This window comes from Lolium rigidum, chromosome 6 (genome assembly GCF_022539505.1).
Source record: "Lolium rigidum isolate FL_2022 chromosome 6, APGP_CSIRO_Lrig_0.1, whole genome shotgun sequence".
In the NCBI taxonomy this organism is placed as follows: Eukaryota; Viridiplantae; Streptophyta; class Magnoliopsida; order Poales; family Poaceae; genus Lolium; species Lolium rigidum.
The window spans coordinates 343069310-343075204 of record NC_061513.1 but is presented as its reverse complement, the minus strand read 5'-3'; positions in this window follow the sequence as shown (position 1 = coordinate 343075204).

The following is a 5895-nucleotide window of genomic DNA, read 5'->3' as shown; positions in this document are numbered from 1 at the left end:
ATAAACACAAAGATATATTATAATAACCATTTTATTATTGCCCCTTGGGCATATCTCCAACACGGCTGTGCTTGAATTTTTGTTACGTGATCAGGTGAAAAGTATGCCGGGGTTTCAGTCTATTAATCTGAAGGAAACTATTGGGGTAACGTGTTGGTACCTCTGGTGGAGACGGCGAAGGCGAACACATGATGAACAAGTACCACCTGTTTATACATGCAAAATGTCGATCCTATCTATTACGGCAAATGCAGCTCGAGTAGGATCGAAAGGAACACGATCTGATAGCCGATGGGCTAAGCCGGAGGTGAGACAAATTAAAATTAATGTAGACGGTTCTTTTTATCCGGATTCACATGCAGGAGCAACAGGGGTGGTGGCTAGAGACCATGATGGTTCCTTCCTGGCGGCCGCCGCGTGCTGATGACCCACAAGTATAGGGGATCGCAACAGTCTTCGCGGGAAGTAAAACCCAAATTTATTGATTCGACACAAGGGGAGGTAAAGAATACTTATAAGCCTTAACAACTGAGTTGTCAATTCAGCTGCACCTGGAAAAGCACTAGTAACGGGGGTGATGTGAAAGCAGCGAGTAATATGGGAGCAATAGTAAAAGTAACACGACAGCGATAGCATGAGTAATATGAGAGCAATGGCACCAGAAAATAGTTGATACTACTTCCAATGTCATGTAGAAACGAGTATATGATGATGAAATATGGACCGGGGTTCCCAGCTATCTACACTAGTGGTAACTCTCCAATAACAAGTGTTGGGTGAACAAATTACAGTCGGGCAATTGATAGGATTGAAATAGCATTAAGACGAGAATATCAAGATCATTAATCATGTAGGCATGTTTTCCATATATAGTCATACGTGCTCGCAATGAGAAACTTGTACAACATCTTTTGTCCTACCAGCCGGTGGCAGCCGGGCCTCAAGGGAATCTACTGGATATTAAGGTACTCCTTTTAATAGAGCACCAGAGCAAAGCATTAACACTTGGTGAAAACATGTGATCCTCACATCACCGCCATCCCCTCCGGTTGTCCCGATTTCTGTCACTTCGGGGCCTTTGGTTCCGGACAGAGACATGTGCATACAACTTGTAGATATAATCTAAGCAATAAGTATAGAGCTCAAATCTAAGATCATGCCACTCGGGCCCTAGTGACAAGCATTAAGCATAACAAGATTGCAGCAACAATAACTTCATAAACTTTGTAGATAGACAATCATAATGTAACAATCCATCGGATCCCGACAAACACAACACCGATTACATCAGATGAATCTCAATCATGTAAGGCAGCTCATGAGATCATTGTATTGAAGTACATGGGAGAGATGATACCAACTAGCTACAGCTAGAACCCGTAGTCCATGGGGGAACTACTCACGGAGCATGATGGAGGCGATGGCGTTGATGGAGATGGCTTCCGGGGCACTTCCCCGTCCCGGCAGGTGCCGGAACGAGACTTCGCCCCCGAAACGGAGTTTCGCGATGGTGGCGGCGCCCCTGGAGTCTTTCTGGAGTTTCGTCAAAAGGTATCGAGTTTTTAGGTCGAAAGGGCTTAAATAGGCGAAGAGGCGGCGCAGGAGGGTGCCTGGGGGCTCCTCACCATAGGCTGGCGCGGGCCCAGGCCAAGCCGCGCCGCCTTATGGTCTGGTGGCCCTCTGGCCCCTCTCCGACTCCCCTTCGGTGTTCTGGATGCTTCCGGGAAAAATAGGAGGTTTGGCGTTGATTTCGTCCAATTCCGAGAATATTGCCCGAACAGACCTTTACGGAACCAAAAACAGCAGAAAACAGGACTGGCACTCGTGGCATCTTGTTAATAGGTTAGTTCCGGAAAACGCATAAAATCATCATAAAGTGCAAGCAAAACATGTAAGTATTGTCATAAAACAAGCATGGAACATCAGAAATTATAGGTACGTTGGAGACGTATCAGCATCCCCAAGCTTAGTTCCTGCTCGTCCTCGAGTACGTAAACGATAAAAAGAGTAATTTCTGTAGTGACATGCTACTTACATAACCTTGATCATACTATTACAAAGCACATGAGATGAATGAAGTGACTCAAGGCAATAATCTATAGTTGCTAACAAATAGATAACATATAGCAAAACTTTTCATGAAGAGTACTTTCAAGACAAGCATCAAAAGTTTTGCACAAGAGTTAACTCATAAAGCAATAGATTCAGAGTAAAGGCATCGAAGCAACACAAAGGAAGATTTAAGTTTCAGCAGTTGCTTTCAACTTTCAATATGTATATCTCATGGATAATGGTCAACACAAAGTAATATAATGAATGCAAATAAGCAAGTATGTAAGAATCAATGCACAGTTGACACAAGTGTTTGCTTCTAAGATGGAAGGAAGTAGGTAAACCGACTCAACATAAAGTAAAAGAAAGGCCCTTCGCAGAGGGAAGCAGGGATTAAATCATGTGCTAGAGCTTTTTAAGTTTTGAAATCATATAGAGAGCATAAAAGTAAAGTTTTGAGAGGTGTTTGTTGTTGTCAACGAATGGTAGTGGGCACTCTAACTACCTTATCAACCAGACTTTCAAGAGCGGCTCCCATGAAGGACGTTATCTCTACCAGCAAGGTAGATTATCCCTCTTCTCTTTTGTTTACACATGTATTTTAGTTTCATTATTTATGGATGACACTCCTCCCAACCTTTTGCTTTCACAAGTCATGGCTAACCGAATCCTCGGGTGCCTTCCAACATTCACATACCATGAAGGAGTGTCTATTTGCAAAATTAAGTTGCTTACCGATGAATCGGGGCAAAACACGTGAAGAGAATTATTAATGAAAGTTAATTAATTGGGGCTGGGAACCCCGCGCCAGCTCTTTTTGCAAAATTATTGGATAAGCGGATGAAGCCACTAGTCCATTGGTGAGAGTCTGTCAAGAGTAAATGACAAGGTTGAAAGATAAAACACCACATACTTCCTCATGAGCTATAAAACATTAACACAAATTAAGAAGTATTTTGAAGGTTTAAAGGTAGCACATGAAGTATTTACTTGGAATGGCAGGAAATACCACATAGTAGGTAGATATGGTGGACACAAATGGCATAGGTTTTGGCTCAAGGTTTTGGATGCACGAGAAGCATTTCCTCTCAGTACAAGGCTTTGGCTAGCAAGGTTGTTTGAAGCGAACACAAGTATGAACCGGTACAGCAAAACTTACATAAGAACATATTGCAAGCATTATAAAACTCTATACTGTCTTCTTTGTTGCTCAAACACTTTTACCAGAAAATATCTAGACCTTAAGAGAGACCAATCATGCAAACCAATTTCAACAAGCTCTACAGTAGTTCTCCACTAATAGGCTTAGACTACATGAAAAAAAACTTAATCATGATCTACTTGAGAGCTCAAAACAATTGCCAAGTGTCAAGTTATCCAAGACATGATGAGGCATTTTCTGTTTTCAACCAAATATAAATAAGTGCAATAGCTTCCAACTTTTATCATTGAACATTAAAAGTAAAACGAAGAACACGAGTGTTCATATGAAAAAGCGGAGCGTGTATCTCTCCCACACAAGGATTGCTAGGATCCGAATTTATTCAAACATAAACAAAAATAAAAGCACACAGACGCTCCAAGTAAAGCACATATGACGTGACCGAATAAAAATATAGTTTCAATAGAAGAAACCTGATAAGTTGATGAAGAAGGGGATGCCTTGGGCATCCCCAAGCTTAGACGCTTGAGTCTCCTTGAAATATGCAGGGATGAACCACGGGGGCATACCCAAGCTTAGACTTTTCACTCTTCTTGATCATATATCATCCTCCTCTCTTGACTCTTGAAAACTTCCTTCACACCAAACTTCTCATAAACTTCATTAGAGGGGTTAGTACTCAAAAAAACTTGAATCCACCTTGATCCTGTAGTGACACATTGCAAGAACTCAATAAAACATTAGCTACAGCTCTCCACGTCTAGAAAGCCTTGCTTAAAGTCCACAAGAGACAATGCAAAAAAAACAGAGACAGAATCTGCCAAAACAGAACAGCCAGTAAAGACGAATTTTAAATAAATACTTCCGTTGCTCAAATCAGAAAACTCAAAACTAATGAAAGTTGCGTACATATCTGAGGAACACGCACGTAAATTGGCATATTTTTCTGAGTTACCTACAGAGAAAACAGCCTAGATTCGTGACAGATAGAAATCTGTTTCTGCGCAGAAATCCAAATCTAGTATCAACCTTCGATTAGAGGCTTCACTTGGCACAACAATACACAAAACTAAGATAAGGAGAGGTTGCTACAGTAGTAAACAACTTCCAAGACAAAAATATAAAACAAAGTACTGTAGCAAAATAACACATGGGTTATCTCCCAAGAAGTTCTTTCTTTATAGCCATTAAGATGGGCTCAGCAGTTTTAATGATGCACTCCCAAGAAATAGTATTTGAAGCAAAAGAGATCATCAAAAAGCAAATTCAAAACACATTTAAGTCTCACATGCTTCCTATGCATAGGAATCTTGTAAATAAACAAGTTCATGAAAAGCAAAGTAACAAGCATAGGAAGATAGAACAAGTGTAACTTCAAAATTTTAAGCACATAGAGAGGTGTATTAGTACCATGAAAATTTCTACCACCATATTTTCCTCTCTCATAATAATTTTCAGTAGCTTCATGAACAAACTCAACAATATAACTATCACATGCAGCATACTTTTCATGATTTCCAAACACATAATTTTTATCAAGTTCAAGAATAGTGGAATTAAAACTTTCAAACTTACTTTTATTAATAATATAACAAGGTAGTTGATCAATCTCAATAGATATGGGACTCATAGAATAAGTCAAGAACTCTCCAATCCAATTTTCATTAGTAGTACAATTAATATTATCAAGTAACATAGGACCATCATCTAGAGCTTTATCATAGACATTTGCCAAACAAAATTCTTTAGTACCATGCATTTCGACATCAGGCACAAACAAAGCATTATCATAAGATTTATCAAAGTAGCATGGATTATCATAGATAATAGTAGCATAATCATTCTCACAAGTATTACTCATAGGTACTATTTCAAGAGAATCCACAGGAACATAACATTCAACCTCTTCCGGTAAGCATGAAGGACAATCAAATAGTGTAAGAGATAAAGAGTTACTCTCATTAGAAGGTTGACATGGGTAGCTAATCCATTCTTCCTCCTTTTGTTCGTCGCTCTCCTCTTCTTTTTCATCCAATGAGCTTTCGGGTTCATCAATTTCTTCTTCCACCGGTTCCTGCAAATTGTGAGTGCATTCTTGTGCATTAATGTGTCTCTCTTTATAATCAAGGATATAAGGATTCCTACTGTAGCATTCTATGCAAGAATTAAGGATAGTAGAGACATAATCTTTAAGGTCCTTACAAACAACACAAGTTTCATAATTCTCAACCATGAAGGATTCTATCTCGGAGGCTCCCATAAATAAGACAAATTGTTCTACCTCTTCGAACCCATAATGAATATAGCAATTCCGATTATAGCTCTTAATAAAAAATTCCTCACTAAAGCCACATTGAAATTTAAGATGTTTAGTATCCTGTTGAGAGCAACAGTTTATATCATGGCGTTTAAGCAAGATTCTAGCCATTGTATTCAATTTTTCTATCACAGCACTCATTATTTTACCAGTTCTTGATTCTCTATAACAATTATAACATTCCATAAGCTCCAAGTAGGTTGTTGGTTCTCCCATAACAGCAGTTTTTAATTTTTTGGTTTTTCAAATTTTTATGGATTTTTGGGTATATGAGACAAATAAAACAAGACAAAAATAAACTAGACAAAAGTAAACTAAGCACAAATAAACTAGACAAAAGTAAACTAAGCAAAACAAAATAAAA